At 42.2% G+C, this 20,601-nt stretch overlaps 1 long non-coding RNA gene across 4 annotated transcripts in view; it reads left to right on the top strand.

Annotated features, from left to right (window-relative positions):
• Nucleotides 1-20,601, top strand: part of LOC110404830 — a 362,084-nt gene that overhangs the window by 230,915 nt on the left and 110,568 nt on the right. For all 4 annotated transcript variants that reach the window (XR_002442508.1, XR_002442509.1, XR_002442510.1 and 1 more), the window contains one exon: nucleotides 18,920-19,141. This is a non-coding gene — a long non-coding RNA (uncharacterized LOC110404830). The remainder of the gene's footprint in view (nucleotides 1-18,919; nucleotides 19,142-20,601) is intronic.

A 20,601-nucleotide genomic window follows, 5' to 3' on the forward strand; every position in this document is an offset into this window, starting at 1 on the left:
GCTATTTTTCTTGCTGTATGCCAGAAGATGTCTGAATAAATTGACAGCATATTTTCTTATTGTTCTTTACCTTGATTTATCTTCATTCCTGAACTTTCCCCCTTTGGAAAATCTAGTTATAGTCTCTCGTCCTGAGCTGCATGCAGAGGGCCAGCCTTCTTTGAGTGGTCTCTCAGCATATGTCAGCAGACTGAATCACTGTTTTTGTCTATTTGGGTGGAGCAGATAAGACAAAGAGGGGTTACTCTGAATTGCCGGATTTTGGAAAGAGGAGAGGAACAAATGTAGAGCAAAGACCACCCAAAATATTTTCAAGTGCAAGATTTCAGTGAAAACAAACAATAACAAAAATAATGTGCTTCTGATTAGTTGCATAAATTAGCTGGTATTGTTCCTCTTTCCAGGCCAAATGATTTCTTGGTTTATCCCACACGATGTTAAATGTAAATTGGAAAGGTGTAAAATTGTATTTCACTGTGGACCAAATAGTATTTAGTCAGTTGGTGAGCAAAGTTAGCCCCATATGTTCTATACATTATGGGTACATAGTTACAGCGTTATGGCATGGAACGCCAGCTGTTAGGTCATGATGTGAACGATCTGCAGATCAAGAGCTATCAAATGTATGAATCTGTGACAACTGAATAATGAACATATTGAAGAGATTGTGATGTTAGTAGACCAGCTGTAGGGTGCCCAACTGTTCAGTTTTCCTGTTGCTGCATAATGAAAACAAGTTATATTCCTGCCATCAGAAAGAACAGGGACAGGTCTGCAAAGTGAAGAAAACTTCAGGATGCTTAGGTGCCAAAATCCAGGACTGGGGCCCTTAGTTCCCAGCCTGCACACTCTCCTGTCTGCTTGAACTCTCCAGGGGTTTGCAGCTTCTTGCCGGGCTCCTGGCTGGAAGCACAGTGCAGGCCTCTTTCCTTGGCTGTATGTGTTGGGAAGGGGGGTGTGTAGCTCTGAGAACTGGTTCTTTTCTGCTCAATTTGTGAATCCGGACCGGCCTTAGGCTTTAGGGGACTTTGCCGTGTGAGTTAGGAAGTAACCTGATTCATGAGAGGCTTCAGCCAGTTCCCACTGGAGTGCAGCTGGGTGTCTGGTTTGTGAGAAAGGCCTTTTCATACTACTTGGAGCCATTCAGAAAGACAGAGGGCATGAAGAAAAGAGAAATCCATTTCTTGGTTTTCAGCTGTTGCATCTTGTGCCTTTAGTTTGACTTCATTTTTCTTTCTCACTTTAACACTAAGCACTGTAACTGATGGAAGCTGTCCTGTTGTACTATCTGTTATACTCTTTGTTTAACACATCATCAGGCATTCAAGGTCCTCCGTTACTGCGTGTGTGCATGCATGTATACAGACACATGCACATGTACCTGGGTGTGTACATTTGTCAGTGGTTGCTGAACAGGTCACGCTATTACTGCACAGTGTGCATGCATGTATACAGACACATGCACATGTACCTGGGTGTGTACATTTGTCAGTGGTTGCTGAACAGGTCACGCTATTACTGCACAACACCTGCGTTTATCCAGAATATTTACTGATTGATGGCAGTTTCCAAAATATTTATCTTTTCCATATATTGAATTTGTGCTGTATTTGTTTATTATATAATTTCTGTCTATTCCAGTTCATTCTTTCTTGTGTTTTTCTTATCAGCGTCAGTTGTAGTCAATTACTTGTGTAAAAAGATTGAGGACCTAATTTATGGCATGATGACATACAGTAGATACACTGCTCCCATTAAAACCTGATGAAACCTCTCTATTAATTTTCACAGTGTGCCAAGTCAAGTCACAGAGGGTAGACCTTTGATGAATAAAGCATATTTTCTTACTTAGCTCCATTCCTAACTAGCTCAACTTCTAGAAATAACATTAGTTGGCCAATGAAAACAGCTCCTTGATAGTGGTAGGAATTTAAGATAAAAAACAGCTGGGTACGTTTTTTTTTTAGATGAAGGGAAACAACTTTGAACTCTGCAGACAATGTAGTTTAAACCCAAGCAGATGTGGTTTAATCTTGTTTTTGATCCTCTTGTAGATTTTCTTTTAAAATGCATGCATGTGCACAGAAATGATGACTTTCAGATGTCTTGACATAATTTGTTAGAGTATCACCTTGGTGCATAAATCTTGTATAGCAAATACTTCACATCTTTGAACGTGGACTTAAAGGTACCAGAGAGGATTTATGTTGTTCTTTTGGTACTATCCTGCAACTGTGTACAAGAAACAATACTGTCGTATGAATGTAAAGGCTCAGTGATGAGAAACTCAGGTTTTCTGTTCCCTAATAAATCTTGTTCCTGTCGGGGTCTAAGTAACTCTACGATAGAACAGACAATATCAGGCTTATTCCAAATCAGCATACACGATTGATCTGAGCCCAGTCTTGTCTTACTTTTATAGCTATTTGTCATGTCTGGCATTTTCATTTGTTAATTTCCCTTTTCCCTATATGAGCAAGAGTGGAAGTAAACATATACACAGACCCCCTTTCAATAGATAATCAACTTTTGATATAAATGGGGCAATGGCACTGCCTAACAGCACATGTTCAAATCACTATTAAACTTCAAAGTTCTATGCAATCAAGATCTACTTCTCTGCAGCCAAATCAAAGGATTAAATACTGGAGAACAGCCTACAGATGTGACTCTACGTGGATGTGAGCGTCTCATTCTCCCAGCCTCTTTTCATCATTAAAATCAGGGAGGTGGACTGGAAAAGATTCAGAGCTGTATGAGGAGATCAGCAGGCAGCCAGCAGAAAAAGTAACCTCTTCTCTGCTTGGTGGAATGGAAAAATAACAGTGATATGGGGCTACCCTATCCTGAGGTATGAGAGCTGAAGCAAGTACAACCAGCACATATTTTTAGCGAGTCCCCTATTTCACCCCAAGATCTCAAAATTATTCAGAGCGTTCACACACATTGAAACCAAGGGGAATTAGTCATTCAAATACCTTTTGATTTGCTAAGCTGTGATGTGTTTTCTTAAAGTCTCCGTTTCTGGAGTGAAGATACTTTACCAGACTCACCAAGGGAAAAATCTATCTTCAGAGTGGTAGGAAAAATACTGAAGATGTAATGCTCATTTGTAATTAAAAACAACAAACAAACAAAAAACCAAAAAAACCACCACCAAAAAAACCCCAACAGAATCATTATATTAAACACAAACAAAAAGGGACCAGCTTTCTGACTTATATTTGTCCTTTTTAGTGGTTTGATTTGTGACTTTAGAACAGAATGCAAATACTGTGCATTTCCCATGCCTTCATCATAGTGCAGTACATACTGCTTGTAAACAATCTGTCCTACTGAGCGCGAGAGGCTTGTCCTGTGGCTGGATGTGTTGGTGCCTCTTGTTGGCAGAGCTCTGAAATTAGACAGGCTTTTCCTGCCTCCCTTCCTCTAACACAGCCATGCCAAGCACAGGGATTTGGCGGTAGGTTTTTTCAAAGCTAGAGATAAAGCCATTGAATGGTTTCGTATAAGACTAAAAACACAGCTTGTAAGAAAATAAACACAGCCAAATATCCTGGCTTTTTACCATGACCTAACCAACTGTTGGCTTAGCAGATAGCAGGAAACTATTAGTAATCCATTCTTGGTGCATGATGGAAAAATGGGTAAAGCTGCTGTAAATCTTGAAGTTCATCTGGACTCATACGTTAGCATCTGCCTTGCCAGGAGGCACCTGCTGCTGTTCCACTTCCTTCCAAATCTTTCGGGTGGAACTGTATTTTATCAGTATTTTCTTTTCTTTCCTCTGTCAACAAGAGTTTTTCCTGTGCAACCAGAAACCTTTTTAAAGAACTCTTTGGAGGTATTTCAGTTGTCTTTTGCTACAAAGATCTCTGCCATATTTACTACACAGGGCAAGGATTACAGCAAGAAAATACCTGCCTGAGAAAGCTGACACTCCACACAGTCATTTGGCACTTGTTACCTTTTGTGCAAAGATGAAGAAGCACTTTGTATATGGGATCTTGTGGACAAAGCACTCCAGATTCACATCAGCAGCTGGTACTGTAGGTGTACTGTGCAAAGCATGGCTCTACACTGCCTGTGTGAAGCTGCCAGAACACTCTTGTGTCAGCAAGAGTCAGGTCTCAAAAAGGGGGATGCAGCCCTGCGCCTAGCGTATGTGAAATGTGTCCTGTTTGGTACTCCTGCATCTCCATACGTCCAGCCATCCCTTCTACATTACTGACCTGCAAATGTGAGAGCAGATATGCAAAGCACCTGAGAGATGTTCCAGTTTCTGACTTCTTGCTTACAGTGTCTCTTTGTGCTGCATAGGATCAGTGTTGTGTGCTTTTCATCTCGTGTTCCAGAAGCACCAAGAGGCCAGTGAACACCGTGCATCCCCACGGCAGCATCACGCCTGAGAAGCTGCATTCCTGTTGCGTGTGCCCCTGCTCTGTGCTTTCATTCGAGCTCTGGCATTCCACAGACAGTGCAAGCATGGAATGTGATTTCAGCATCACCAAGAAGAGCTGATTGACAGACAAGTGGAAGAGGAGGCAGTAATGAGTGGCAAGAGTAGTCATTTACACAGATGACTACAGAAAACCTGTGATCAATTAATGATTTTCATGTTCAGAATAAAGATGAGTTGAGCAGTAAATTATTAACTGCAGTCTAATAGCTTCAGCTAGGTAGCAGATAATTTGTCATGCTTACATTAGCAAATAAGTGAGGTAGTCAGGATACATCCAAATCCAAAATGGCTGCATTAAAATTTGTGTAAGTATCAAAAATGTACCTATTGAACACAACTTCTTTATTGGCATTCCTTTTGAAGAAAGGATTTTTTTGCATTAAATATAGTTTTTACCAACTGAATGTTTTATAAAAATTTCTGGCTCTTCAGAAGAAAGAAAAAATACTTTAAGTGAGTAAGGAACAGGATTTCAACTCGCAGATTTTCTTTCTTTTTACCTTTTCTTCTTTTTCCTTTTTTTCCCCATGTTTTCATGGCCTTTTCCATTTTCCTGCCAGCTATGTGGTAGTTCAGTTTTGCGAAGCATACTGTAAAAGCATATTTATAATTATTTATAAAAGGAGTTATGAAATAATCCGAAGTACTTAACTATCAAGCAGCTGCTGATTCTATACAGCAATATTAAGTACATGAAGGGAATCGCTTGGTCAGTGTTAAGGATAGGAGACATGCTTATGTATGGATGTATCACATCGACTTGAAGTTGGTGCTTTAAAGCTCATCTTTTCATCACTTCTTTGTGCCTTGTGTTCTTCAGCTTTTCAATAGTTGCACAACATTGTGCCAGTGGCACCCAGGATGCTGGGATTATTTCAGCAATTGTTGGTGAGAATGAATTCCTGGGTCTGGGAAACCATCACCTGGTGATTTTATGGTCACAACTGTTTATCCTTCATTCTGTCATTGCTTTTAATTCAGCTTTTCCCTGTCAGCAAATCAGAGCCAGCAAAAAGTGCTCTCCCTGATATAAAGGGCAACAGGAATTGCATTTCATGGGTGAGCTTGTCTAGCAAAATTTTGAGTCTCTCAGGGAGCTTTGCTGTTGCAGGATGTGGTCCGTACACCTTGCTATAGTCACATTGGGATAATCCTCCTTCACTTCATTGGGAGCTGAGCTAGCCCTTACACATTATATATGCACTCTTGTTTTCAGATAGGTGACTATGTTACAGAGCCAGAATTCCATATTTTCCTAGTTTCGATCTTTTTAGATTAGAAATGAACACAAGCTTCAACAGGAATTTTGTCACACTTCACTATTCATCATTTACAGACTTTGAGGGATGCTTTAGAGGCAATGCTGATGTGGGCAACCTTGCTGCAGCCTGGGGATGCAATCTGCATCAGGCCTGTTTTTAAAGGTAGTTATCCTTTGTGTATAAATACAGAGGAGAGAGAAATTCTGTAATTTTATGGCATGGCTCTCAATTTGTATCGCTGTTAGCTAAGGGCACAAGCTTGTTGGCTCACATTGTGTTGTCTCACTGCTGTTACAGCTCGTGTGGCCATGTATTGCATGTTGGCCTGGGCACCACTCCTGCTCGCCATCTGGAAAACTGTCCTGTCAGGGCACTTGGAATCACTCTGTCCCTGGCTGAAACAGTGCTGGCAGTGCAGGCTGCAATCTCCTACAGGTCTTCCCCCAGCACAAGGAACATGATGGGCTGTGCCATGGCTTCTGTCCTGGTTCCTGGAAATCTGGCTGACTGTGGGTTTTATAAGAATATCCTCCTTGGAGTCTTCAGTATTTGCGCATCTCTAGGACGGATGCAACATTCTCAAAATGGGAGAAAATGAACAGTGTTACAGAAACAGTATTTTCTGTGTTTAGGAGTGAGATGGCAGCTGCATGGATTTTTAAATCTGGAGGCCCATCAGTTTCCGCTGGGAGATGTGAACAGCTCAGGATCCAGAGTGAACTCAGCACCAGTTAAGGGATAGAGTTAAATATCCTCCTTTAGCAGTGGGATTTGAGACACGGCCCTACAGCATCAGTCCCTGTTTCTGGTCATCCAGTCTGTGCCATAACCGCTGGAAACATTGCTGCTCAGCTCTGGCTAAGTTAATTCAATTGGTTACAGTCAGCATATTTCTTAAAAGTAGCAAAAGGTTAAACCAGAAAGTGCTGGGAGATCATCAAAGCTGGTTCTAGAGGAAAGAGAGAAGTCTAAATGCAGGGGGGGAGTTGATGAGAACTGTGAAATGGAGCCAAGGTTTCCCAAGGGATGGAGGGGAGCCTACTTCCCACATGCCTTCTTGCACAGCTGCTGGTGTGGAAGCTGCCAGTTAGCTTCAGTGAGCATTGAATCCTGCTCATTAGGCTGGGCCATGCACCCAGAGAGGCACTGCTCCACCTCTAATGCTCTTACAACTCCTGTGATTAGTCAGTGTAATTAGAAAGTCTGTATTCACTGGAAGAAAACTGCTTTGGTCTATGCTCTGGTATGGATTAAACTGAAAATCAAAATGTCATCGTGTTTTGACTAATTGCTGTTGAAGCTTTTCAGCAAAATGTCAAAACTTGAAGTGAGGCCACATCAGAAAATTAAAGTACAGTAAGTACATGGCTGGTATTAAAAAAAAAGAAAGAAAAAATCAAATGGATAGATCTAAGGGAAAAGAAATTACTAAGCACAGTTGCTTGGGTTCTCTAAAATGAAATTTAAGTTCAGTATATTAAAACACATGTGGTCTGTATTTGAAAACATTTTGTATAAAGGCCTGAGAGGAAAAATGGGAAAGATGTAGCTGCAGATAAGCTCTCATAGAGAGCACAGGTCATGAATCAGGCATGAGAAAGAAAATCTAAACTCAGGATCAAGTGAGTGAATATTTTGTTAGGGACTTTGGTCGGTTTCAGAGAACTCACAGAGTTATTTTCCCAAAGCTGTTGGAGTAAGGGCTCCTATGAGCCTCAGTGGACTTCAGTTCAGGACTGTGCCAAGCAAGAGAGGCAGTTGCAGTGCTCAGATTGTACTAATTCAGAGGGCACTGGAAATTCCAAAGCTGACAACAGAGGTACCAGCAGAAGGTACCTCAGCAACATTTTCTGGTTTTATTAGTGAGACCAAAGCTAAATAAATCAGTGATTATTGCCTGCTATACAATAAAGCAGCACTGCCCCAGATAGTAGTTTGCCAAAGGGAATTATAATCTTTTCAATTTTCATCTCAGAAAAAGAAGGGGCCCTGCATTTTTACTTGAATTTCATGTGCATGGCCTGCAGTGGCCTTTAGAAAGGATTTCATCATATGACTTCTGAAACAGAGCTGATATGTTGAACAGGACTTTAAGGTTCAGGTCTTGACACCCCAGAGGAGTGTTTTTGAAGCCTTGCTTGAGTGAAGGAGGGCAAGATCTGTGGCCCTGACTTTTGAGAAGGTTGCATCTTACACCACTGCTCACACCTGAGCAGAGGGGATTCTAAAGTTCTGCAGTCATAGCTCATGGCTCTAGTGATTTTGTCTGGAAATTCCTGGGAGAGATGTCTTACTATTGTACTTCAGTGCAACTTTTGCACAGCTGGATGCAAACTAAAGTCATTATCTGCAAAGAAGTGTGCATGTAGGAGATTTTATTCCTCTGTGCAATTCTGCTGCATTAGTTGGGATAGCTTACAATAAACGTTGGTAAGATGGGATTATAGTCAGTTAACTTTAATGTTTTAATGCATCCAAACTGCCCGTGACACTCCATAATACTATGCTTGGAGCACAGATGAGCAAGCAGAAGTTCACCAGTGATGACTATGTCAAAAGTAGTCTCCCATTCTACTAAGCTGTGGCCTAAGCCATTTCTTAAAAATACTGAGACAATTGCTCACCTTAATGTCCTTCACCAGGAATCAGAAGCCTGGGGACTTCATTTCTTTGCTACTTTGCAAATCACTCAGAAATCTTCAGTTTTGATTGCTTCCTCGAGCGGGGAGACTGTGCTTTCTTGGTCTTACCAGTCTGTGTAGATGGCATCAGTGGTACATGTCCTAAAACAGTCCTCTGGTTTTGATCGTCATCTCTACAGACGGTATTTTCAGAGCTAATCAGGAGCCTAAAAACGAAGGCAGAAATCTTGTACTTTCAAATGCACATATCCTTCTTAGGCACCAGGTGGGACATACATATGTAAACAAGAACCACATAAAACTTGAAAGATGTGAAGAATGTTTTGAGTCTGGCTGTCATTTGTGCAGTAATACAGCTAGATCATCCTGCAGAGACCAGCTAACATGCCTTTGTGGAGCTGTGGGTGAGGAAAAGTTTACTCCAGTCAGATTTCTTGTAACTTGTTGAAGACTAATGAAACATAGTTCTAAGTGTAACCCAACTAACAGTTTAATGTGATACAATTGGAATGAATTATCCTGTGATTGACTGTCTGCTGGAGGAAGGGGAGGGCTTTCAGTCAGTCTTACTTGCAGAACACCAGGCCCCAGGGATCCTTTTTGTTAGCCCTTTGTTCACAGCCTTCTTCTCCAATATCTGCCATGACGGCTGGCATTTTTTATTCCTTCACTTTACACCTGCTTTGTGTTAACAGCCAGCCAAAGCTGAAGCGTGACAAAGAGAATTTGTCATATCATTGCAATTCTGACACACCCAAGGTAGGATGCTGATCAGTCATGCATGGGCGGCTGGCTCGTCAGGCAGTACAGTTCACACACATGTCTTGTTGCTGAAAGCAGGTTGAAATCATCATTGATTTGCAGGTAGATTAAGGAATCTTAGAGCATTCCCTTGCTGAAAGCGGTAAAGTGGCCCATTAGCAAATATGGTTGGGTTGTTTCAGTGGGCTGCTTTCAAACTCCATTCCTGTTTTTATAACTTGAGGAAGAAAGAGCGCTTCAGGTACCACTGAGGACCTTCTCGGAGGCATAAGTCAGGAGATGGGCACCCATGCAAAACCAGTTTGTACTGTTCATTGTATTTCCAAAGGAAGAGATTCCCAAACAGGAACAAATCTTGGCTGCTTAATTGTTTTGTCCTTGGAAAGAAATGTGTCTTTCTTGAAGAGGTCATTCAGTGTGACTTTTGAAATACGAGCTGACCCTGCTCAAGCTGAAAGAGATGAACATAGTATCTGGAAATGAAGTAACTGTAATAACTAATTCTGTATGCAGTATTACTGTACTGTATCAGAATCACCGTTTCTCACAAAGGAAGTATTGTCTTTAGATGACTGAAAAGTGTATCAGGAAATGTAACAGTAAGGGAAGGACTCCATTCCACTTTTATTTTTTAAAAAAATCAGCACAGTTTCCATCTGATGCGAATTACATTGTACACTATACATTTTTGTTCCAAACTAACAGCACTGAAAGGTTTGATTATAGCAGATTCTTATCTTATTTTTTCCACGTGCACAATAGCCTCCAATTTACTGAAGGAAACCTGGAAGAACTTAAGGTTTTTTAAGAGAGGGAGTAAGTAGTATTCATGAAATGCCTTCTGCTCTGCAGATCAGAGAATGCCAAGATTCCAGCCTAACTCTTAGAAATAATCTATCAGCCTGCCTTGTAGGTGATTTCTTCTTAGGCAGTTGAAAATGGGAATGCTGGGTGGGAGCAGCAAGAGTGGGAAGCTGCTGGAGCACAACACAGAACAGGTACGTGGAGATTCTGCTGGAGGCGTAGCAGTGAGCCTTGAGCTGTGCTGCTGGATTGAAGTCACAGCTGAGTATTTTACAGCGTTGTTTAAATTACATCGGTGACATTCACCAAGTCTCAGTGTGTTTACCAAACTTAAGTGAATGCTCATACTTCACAAATCTGTTAAGTCTTTGCAAGTGGCAAAGGCTTATCAAATTGTATTCTGTTGTTGTTGTTGTACGTGTACTACATACTTGTGCTGGCACTACGGAAGAAGTTAAGGTGTTCAAAATCCTGATCCTGATGAGAATACAATATTTAAGCAATTCCTTCTGAGTTGGAAAAAAAAAGAATGAATCTACAACCTTTTTTCATAGAATAAAAAGGTCTAAAAACAGTGAGCTGAGCTGCCCTGAGGCCTCCAAAGAGTCCAAATCCTGGTGTTGTATGTCCAGTGTTACCTCTGGGCAAAGCTCCAGGAGTGTCCCCGAGATTATCCCCCAAAAGAAACATGGTGAGTAACCACCAGCAAGCCTATCTGATGGCTGGGGAGCCCCTTGGAGCCCTCAGGCTGCAGCACAGCTCAGCTGTGTCAGCCAGGCAGGCAGGGTTGGACTGGTAACGTGCAGCAGGTGCTGGTCCTCCTGCAGCTGTAGGTAATGAGTAGGCAGAGGGCTGGCCCCCACCTAGGGCTGCCCACAGCTGGGCAGCTTCAGGCTGAGCTGTGGTACAATTTCCATGCCCTGTTAGAGGGCTGTGGAAGTTTGATCTCTCCTGTTGTCTCCAGCATGGTAGGATCTGGATTGTTTCTTGATGCTAGTCTCATCTACGACCTCTGCATGGGTGAGTACGAGGCTTTTGTGTGTGCTGTGAGTGGGGCTGTCTTGGGGTGGTGTGTAGACGCTAACGTGAGAATTAGCAATGTCTTTGTTTTGAGAGGAAAACGAACAAAATCCTCAAAAGGCTTCAAGTGTTACTTCCTCGGCGAGCCTAGCTTTGATTCCGCTTGTGCAGAATGTGTTCTCACAGACCTGGGAGTGAGAGAGAAACTTACTAATTAATGTTTGAAAACGCACCTTTGCAAATGCTCTGAAATTGCTCTTTCAGTGCAGAGTAACTGAATAATTCCAGGGCTTGATATCTGAAGGTCTTTAAGCTCTAGCAGTAATTCCAATAGGAACTCTTTCTTTTCTTCTAGAGGCATTTAAAGGGGAAGTTTTTGGAACAGGTTTGAAATCTGGCTGCTCTTGGTCTTCAGCCAGTGCCATTTTTGCAGGGGAAAATACTTACTCTGTTCAACGTACACTAATGCTTTTCTCTGGGGAAAATGTGAATAATTTTCTGTGCTGAACTGGTGTGTCTGAGTCTGAGCATTAAACATCATCAGAAAACACTGAATATCTAATCTGTATAAAAACATAATTACCAGTTTTCTGCTAGTGTTTCATACTGCCCAGTATGAAACCCACCCAGATGGGTGGTGATGTAAATGGAAATTACTGATCTAGAAGGAGGGAGGGGTATATTTAAAATAATTTGAGCCTTAATGCTGCAAAATGGCTCCTCCCTTCCATTGCAGGGCTTGTTGAGAGCGTGTGAGCTGTAATGGGTGTCTGTAAGACCACACAAATGGGCACAGTGCCCACTGAAGCACGAAGCAAGGGAGAAGCTTGGTCTCTGCTGTGTGGAGTTCTTGTAAAGCTTAAGAGCATATATTTATCGTTACCTCCTGTCAATCCTGAGCTGATTAAGCTTGGAAATTTGTGAAAATTTTATAAGGCTGATGAATGTTCAGCGTCCAACAAATGTATCTTTCTTGGAACGGCATGCAGAACTCTTGCTAATGCTGTTTATATCATGTTTGAGGGGAATCTGAAGAACTGCATCTGGAAATCTAAAGAGGGTATATCCTTCAGAACGTGCATGGCCCTGCTGGTACTTACCAGATTTGGTTGTTGCAAAGATCAAGCAATGCAAGAACTGCTTCCAATTCTCTGCTCTCAGCTGAGAAGCAAGAGTTGTGGCATGCAAAGATTAGAGTGTGCAAGTGTACTGAAATTAGACACGTCTGTCCAGATCTGACAAAGCATTTGGATGCATTTAGTAATTTTTGCATGCCTTAATATGAACACATGAACTATTCCGTCACTTAAAGATTTAATGTGGCACTGGTACCTTGCTGCTGCTGTAGCAGAAACCAAGAGTATTATAAACAAAAAAAATCTGCTACAATTTCTTGTGGCTAACATCACCATAAGGGTGGGAAACATAAACCAGAAATCAAGTACTAAGAAACCTTTTGAAATGAAAATGCCATGAAACTTTTCTTGTTAGCTGTGCTCTGCTGCTAACAAGACAGTTGTTCCTATTTTCAGCCTAATCAGTGAGGCTGAGACCGTTAAGGTGATTAGAGAACTCAGGTGTGCCTTGCATGCAGGGGAGGCAGCTGGCAGAGGGCATGTGTTGGGGTTCTGGAGGAACATGAAGTTTAAAAATAAGATTTCTGGCATGTGTTTAAGCTTGCTGTGTCCTCTGTAAGAACAGAGCACTGGAAATTGTTACTCTGGCTCAAATCTCAGGAGTGTCTTGGCATTGCTGCTATTACTCTGCTGTTTGCTCCCCATGGCTCTGTGACGGCAAGCTTTTGTCATACAGCCCCAGTGTGGGACCTGATCTGGGGCAGTGAGGAGAGATGTGTGTGGTGTCACCACTGCAGGATCCTGCTGCTTGGCAGCGGTATCTCACAGCATGACCTGTAACACGGAGGTTATACAGAGACTGATAAAGATGGAGGAGAGCTGGGTTCTGCTGTGTTCCCAGAAATGAGGAATCCCCCCTTCTGCTCTAGAGCTAGGCTGGCTTTTCCTCCAGACTCCGCTCACTGAATACACTCTTCAGGGGCTCCCTTTTTAGCACAAGAATTGTCCTAGTGCTGGAGGAGTTAACTGCAGCATTGTGCAGCTGCCAGGCAGCTGGGTTGCTTGCCTCCTTGTTAGAAGAGGAGACAGGCTTGTAAATATTCATCTCTGAGGTATGATTATGCCCAGACCACAGTAGCTGCAGACATCTTCCTACAGTGTACTTTGGCAGGGCTGAGTTGATTAATGAAGAGAGAAGCAAGAGGAGGAAAACTTTGGGAAACTACTATGCTGCTCTGAAATACCTAATCTAAATTAGTATTCCAGTGTAAGTTGTCTGCTTTAAATTTGGACTCAGGGGAGAAAATATGCTGATACATATGGGTCGTCTGATTTCCTTTCCAAGCTCAGCAAGACTCTGTGCCAGTGAAGGGCAGCAGGAAGCCTTGAGCAGAAAAACTAGAAGCTTAATGTTTCTAGCTGTTGAATGAAGTAATTGGGCCATTAAGGAAATGACCACAGGACAGCGAGTATCAGCATCTTGAAAGCCCTTCAACGTTATCCACTGCTGTCACTGCTTAAGAAGTGCTGTGTTGATGTAATGAGCACTTGAACTCATAACTTCTTAATGTATTTAAGGGAAACAAGACCACCCTGATCAGCTGTAGTTTTACTTTGAAAAGAAGTTATGATTGCTGAAAAGCTGTCACGTGCTTTGAAGCGCTCAATTCTGTGGCCAAGGTATTGCAGCTTTGTTACAAAGCCATTAATTTTAGCGGTTAGGCCTCAAATGTTCATTTTCAGGCAACTTGGCAGCAGAACCAAGCATAAACATATCAGTGCATATTTTCCTACAGCAATCAGTGTCCTGGTACTTTCAATGTAAAGACTGTGAGATCCTACCACTGATAGTGGCTATGAGGCTGGTAAAGTACAACAGAGCCAGGGACACATTGTTATGTGGGCAAGGGGCTGGCGTTCCTATCTCTGCACTGCCCTGTCTGCTGTCCCTGCAGGCTGTGCTGGCTGATGTGGCCCTGTGGCTGCCTGGTCTGAGCACCTCACCTGAAAAAAGGGATTTTTTTTCTTTGCCACGTGCCAAAGCACTTGTGAGTACGACTAAAACTAATCACAGGTTGAAAAGCTTAGCATGAAGAAGTCCTTAAACTGTCAGCATGCTGATGTTAGAGACCTCGCTGCATGCTGGACTAGCTTTTCTGAGGTGACCGAAGGAAGGCACATTACAAATGCTGCTTTCTTCAAAGTGGATACAACGTTTTAAAAGGTGTTTCAAGTTAAATGCACACAATTTAGGCCACCTGAAATATTGATTTTTCAATTTCTTCCACCTGGAGGTAGGGGATAATGAGCAACTACACCAGAGCTGTGTGATTAACTGGCAGTAGATGTAAAATATCTTGTTTTAAGAAGAGGTTGGTCATCCTGCAAAAACTTTGTAGTAAAATACCAACTGCGTAGAAACACCAGCTGAACTTGAATTCCAAAGTTTGGAATAACTTTGTTGTTTGAAAATGTTTGCTGCTATGATGATGAATATAAACCGTGCTTTCACGAGCCTTCATATTCTGCAGTTCAGAGTTCTATGTTGTGAATTTCATTGTCAATCTCCTCTAATTCATGTTGTGCTCCACAGCATTAATGTTTTCTTGTTAATGTTTTCTGAATCAATCCAGCACAGCCTGTGGAAAATAAAGCAATTGCTTAAATTGATGGTTTTGAATAAGATAAATCATAAACCAGTACATAATGTTTGAAACCTCTTCACTTAGATCGGTTTTTGTTCCACACCCCCACCCCGGAAGGTGACTGTGGGGCATGGATTGGAAATATTCAAGAAAATGATGCCACCTGCAGGCGCTGGGTTGAGGGTGCACTTCTCACCAGTGGCAGCGCTGGCAAAGCTGTTGAGCTCTGTCACGGTGGCTTGCAGATGATCGAGATACCTGTGCACACGTACTTCTTGTGCTTCAACAAGTGAAAGGCAACGAAACATGTTAGAGACCGTTCTTCCAGAACCTCTGTGTTAATCTTAACTAGGTGTCAGTGGAAATGGCTCAGACGAGGCAGGCTCAGTGGAGTAAAACTTCCCTTTTTATTGCCTTCACAGAAAGACTAGCAGTGTCTGAGGGCCCCCACGGGCCAGAATTCAGATGCTTTGTGTGTTGGTTTAGGTGTTAGCTGGTGCTCACCTCATAATAAGTGATGTATTACAGTATAGAGCTCTGTTTCCACTAAGGTTGGACTGGCGCATAGTTCAGAAAACCTGTTCAGGTTTTTAGACTGCTTATTGTTGTGATTTTAGTTGTGTATGACTATGCTCAACCCAAACCCCAAACTTGGCAGGTTGCAAAACCGATGCGGTAGCATTGCCAGAAGCAAAGCTGCTTTTTGAGTTTGGAAGTGCCTACAAATAAACCTTGAAAACAATGAGAAAGCATGGATGGGGAATGATTTAAGGAGAGCAAAACAAAGTAATGGAAGACAGCATGTGTTGCTAATTACCTGCCGTTCTGATTTCTGAAGTAATTTTTCATCCATGAACTATGTGGTCAAATGTAGCAGCAACCCAAGAATGTACGTTCTAGCTTGTAGGCATGTTAAGTGCTGGGAATTGATGTTATGTCATCACTGCTACAGGTTTCCCGTTTAGAATCATTGTGCTGTAGCTTGAGGAGAGCTGCTGAAGCTGGATCATTCATCATACACTGTAATTGCACAAAGATGATCTTCACTAGCTCCACAGACTTGATTTCCACTTGAAACTGGTAGAAGAAAGACTAGGAACGATTATCTGATATTAATTATGTCAAAGACTTTTTGAGTTCTCCTAGTCCTTAAAGTCTCTCCTTGACATGACAAGAAATCTGTGTGCAGGGGAAGGAGGTGGAAGATAACGCAGGCTTTCAGCAGCTCTAGTCTGATGCTGATTTGTGCTCCTTGTGCAGCAGAACCTCCTTTGGCAGTGTCAGCTCTTACTGCAGTGTTGATGGGTTAGCCAGCAGATGGCCACCTTGGAGTTTGGTGCTGGGCTTTCTGGAGGAGAGAGCACAGGGCTTGGAGCTGAGCACGTGCTACCCTGGTAGGCAGCCACAGAATCTGATGAATCCTGCCTGCTTTTGCCTGTAAGAAAATTTAATCTTTTTGTTTAAATATTCAGGCATAGCGGGCTGAAAACTCTTAGCAAGTACTCAAAATTCAGTCCCTGGCACAAAGCAGTCATTCAATACCAACTTCAGTGAAAGAGGAGCAGTCCGCAGCTAAAATTTTATTGGGAAATAATGCTGTGAAGATGGGCAGGAGATATGGTTTTAATAAGGTATGGTTACCTCTAGTATACCAAGGGTTTGAGTTCTAATTTTGCAGAAAGAGCATTGTTAATTAGCTATTCCAAATGAGGCTGGAAAGTAAAGGAACCCTTGTAAAGCTGGAGCAAGCCTGCAGCCCAGAATGGGCTCGAGTAACAACTCATGCTGGGTATGGAAGCTATGAGTTTGAGTTTCCTTTGGGTTTTGCATCTCAAGGCTCACTCTGTAGTGGGTGTAAGGACTGAGTCTCCCAGCACTCAGGACATCGAGTCCATTTGCTTTCATTTCTCAATGCCTGTTTTCATGAATTCAGTCAGCATGAGCATATTCATGACCTCTACTTGTCCCCCACGCTTACTGGAATCCAGGCAAAGAATTCCTGGTTAATGGAAGGCAGACTGGTGTATCAACATGATTTCATATAAACCTTATTTTCTCAGGAATCCAGGCAAAAGAAATTGGGAGTACTGAGATATAAATGCACATATCCTTTGCGTTGCTCCTATTTGATTAAACACCCTAGTGTCTGTGGGACCACAGAGATATATTTTTTTCTCTGAGGGTAACATGAATAGTAGCACCCATGCTCTTATAGCAGGGCCATAATATGCAATATTTATTGTATATGCTACAATACAAAACAGTTGGATGTTTTGACTGAAAGCTATGCTCTGCACAGCCCCTGGAGGGCACCAACAGCCAACATTACATTTTTTCACTTGCCTTGTAGGTATTACTCGCTGACATAGAGTGCTATGAAGATGGCAAATATATCCCCCACGTATAGATTAAATTGAATGTACTTCGCCTTGCATAATTTGGAAATTCAAAAGACCAATTTCTTAGTGTAATTGAAAACCACTACATTTCAGGCTTATTCATTGAATCAGTATTTCCAGTTAGAATCCAAATTAATCTTTCTACCTTCAAACAAGATAACGAGCGTGTAGTTATATTTACTCAGCCTTTTGACAATCAGGTTCAGTGTAGCTGCATATGATTAACTACACATACACAGTCACAAAAGGTTAGGACGGGCATGACTCCAGTCATGAGGGAAATCCATCCCCTAAGGCTGAAAATCTGAACTGACAGTTCAACACTCAGCCTAATGCCTGAGTCCCTCTGGAAGGGAGAAGTAAAAAGGAAAGGAGAAAAGGCAAAATGACCAGCCTGACATAAGAGCCCTGCCAGTTTGTATGTACTTCCCTCTGGATTTATTTTTTTTTCTATTTAGCCTGGAGTCCTCTTGCTTTAAAGTTGCATTAATGCAGCTTTCCTGAATTGCTTCCAGCACCTGTCAGAAAGTGACGTGGCATCCAAATGCATTTGTAGTGCACTTCTGAGCTTCTGTATTCTGTGTGGGCCAGTCAGCTGGAAGCGTGTGTTTGAAGTTTGCACATGGAAATGTTTATCTGGAGCACACCCCGCTCTGTATCACAGGCATCTGATGGGGTGGGTAAATTGGGTGGTAAAACCCCTAATTCTCTGGAATTGTGGTGGGTTTGAGGAGCTCACCTCTATGAAGAGAAGCACAAGGGGCAGATAGGCTGGTTAGTATCATCCACTTGGGCATTATAGTAATGAGGATCAGATGTCTTAATTGAAGCTCAAATCTAATTCCAGTGTTATTTATGGGCAGTCCTATCTGGCCTATGTTATACAGGAGATCGGTGCGAAGAACCTGACTTCTTTACTGTGATCATATAAAAGCAACTTGGCACAAGGACATGTTTGTGAGAAGCATCTGTTCTGCTCCTTGATGTTTTTGCAAGAAGCTGAATAAGTCCGGGTGCCCAGCAGCGTGCTGCTGTTTCCCAGCACTTCCTTGACTGGGTTTTCTGAAACCTAAACTGGCAACTGTCTGCCCACGAGCTGTGGGCATGGTGGATACGCGGGCACTCTGGTTTCCCCTGTAGGCTGACCTGCAGGGAAGCAGATATGACTTGTTCTGTCATTCAGCTGGCATTGGCCTTTGCTGAATGCAAGACATTCAAGGGAATTTTAATTCTTTCTGGGGATGGGAGGAAATAAAAAGTTTGTCAGTAGGAATGCTGGGCAGTCAAACACGGCTTAACTTCAGTGGGCTTACGGTCTCAAGTAGTGTCTCGCAAACCATGTGAGCTGATATTCTTTCATTGCCAGTGAGGCTGGGTTGTGTTTCCTTGTACTTGTAGACCATGCTTATAGACAGCTGGTGTGCGGGAGCTGCTTAAGCTGTGCCTACTTGATTTGTGTATGAGCATGAGGTCACATAACAAAGGTACCCTTGAAAGTAAGTGGTGTTAATAACTCATTGTTACCACGTTCAGAGATCCTCTGAGGTGGGGCTGTAGGTCCGTGTTCAGGTTGCCCTGTCTCAGCTTCCTAGCTGAATCAGGCCTGCCAGCTGTCTTGTGCAAACAGGCAAGAGACAATTTTCTAATAGGCTTCTGCTTTGTGCTCTATCAAGCAATCAATGGCTCATGCTCCATTACCTGAAACTTGTGTTTTCATTTATGCTTCTGCAAAATATGGGTGAATATTGTTTTACGTGTCTTACAGTATAAACATGATTACATAATACCCTGAAGAAGTGACGTACTTTTTTTGGCTGCTAACTGTTCTCTCTGTTGTTCATTTACAGGTCCATGCTGGTTTTTTCTCTGCATCTGTCTCTGTTGCACTGGTGGTGTCAGTAAGCACAAGCTGGAATGACATACAGATGGTTTTAATTCGCACCGAGGACAGTCTTTGCCTCTATGAATAAGAAAGCATTTTTAAGAACATCCTTCCTCTACTGAACTGAGTGCTCCTAGTTTCCAGTTCTGCAGTACGTGGTCAGCAGGATCAGAGCTGGGCCTACAAGGTAAGTGAACAAATTTAGAATGAATTCATTAAATTAATGTACATTGCTCATTGTTCTGCATCTCAAATTGGACTATGGATTTAATACTTGAAGTGGTAACATCATTCAGCTGTTGAAAGAGTATGGCAGTGTTGGGTGGTATTTGCTAGTTCTTCTGTCACGACTGTGGGTTGTGAATCTCTCAGAAGAAATCAGTGGTTTTCGTGTGTGAAGAAAAAAGGATAAAACTTGCTTGGGCGATCCCACAAGCAGTCTTCATGCTGCTTTTAACTTGTAGGGACTAAGAAGTGTCATCCATCCCTAGTCTGTTCCTGAACTCTCAGCTGTGCTCAGCATAAACTTCAGAGAGAAGAGATTCTGTCCTGATACCCTTTTCTTGAAAGGCTGGCCTCTGAGCTTGCTGAGTGAAGTCCTCCCCTCGAGTTGCTAAGGAGTTCTGTTCAGGATGGTGTTCTGCATAAGCTTTTTAGCGACTGACTGGATTAATTCCAAGGAAGCTCCTCTATTCTGTTACCTAATTAATAATGTATCTCTTCTCTTTAAAAAATAATAAAAAAAAATCAATGCATACTTAACTGATAGCTGAAGTAACCTCAAAAGCACCATTTCAGTCCATGAGCTGCATGGTAGATGTTTTGTTGCTCTGAAAATCCTGACTAGAGCAAAACACCTTGTATATGAGTTTGCATTATAATTCTAAAGGACTTAGTCAGTTTGTGACATTTTTCTTCTTGGAGCGGAAGGATGGAAAACACAGTGCAGTATCCTAGCGAGTTAAGCGAACTAGCAGAGGTAATAGCCTCCTCCTTTCCCTTTCTGAAAAGGATTTGTAACCAAGATGAAGCCTGCAGCAGTGTGTTGAAGTTGTAAAGCTGCTCTCCAGCATTACCTCATCCTTAAACGGCTGTTAGTGAACAAGCTGCTCTGGAAAGCAGTTTACATGACTGTTCCCTTCTGTTGAGTAGTGCAGGGTAAATAAGGTGTTAAACTAGGATTTGGAGAAAATTTTGTCTAACGCTGTCACTGTACAACATTGGTCAATGCTTTTCACTGCCCAGTTTCTCATAATGAGGTAAGAACTGAGATTTTAACGTGAACTTTTGCCATTGTAAGTTCAGCTGATTATTGTAATAGCTACTGCCCCCTTGTTTTGCAACACTTGCCTTTATTTATAGAGAGAAGAAAAACTGATTATTGCAAAGCACAAATATTTGTGAGATGCCAGGCCTTTTTTGATTCATTTCTGTCAGCATAGGCAATTGACATGGTGACTCCTAAACTGAGCATCCCAAAGAGAGTTTTCCCTTGTTTGTTGTTCATGTGTATTTATTATTATTTCATAATAGGACTTCAGGAGTTAGCTGTAAATGGGTGAGCAAAGCCATATACCACTAATGGTGATGTATCATGACGGATTTAAAGCTTGGGCTATGATGAGATCAAAATACACATCTTGCAAC

Source organism: Numida meleagris, chromosome 11 (assembly GCF_002078875.1).
Source record: "Numida meleagris isolate 19003 breed g44 Domestic line chromosome 11, NumMel1.0, whole genome shotgun sequence".
NCBI classification, from domain to species: Eukaryota; Metazoa; Chordata; class Aves; order Galliformes; family Numididae; genus Numida; species Numida meleagris.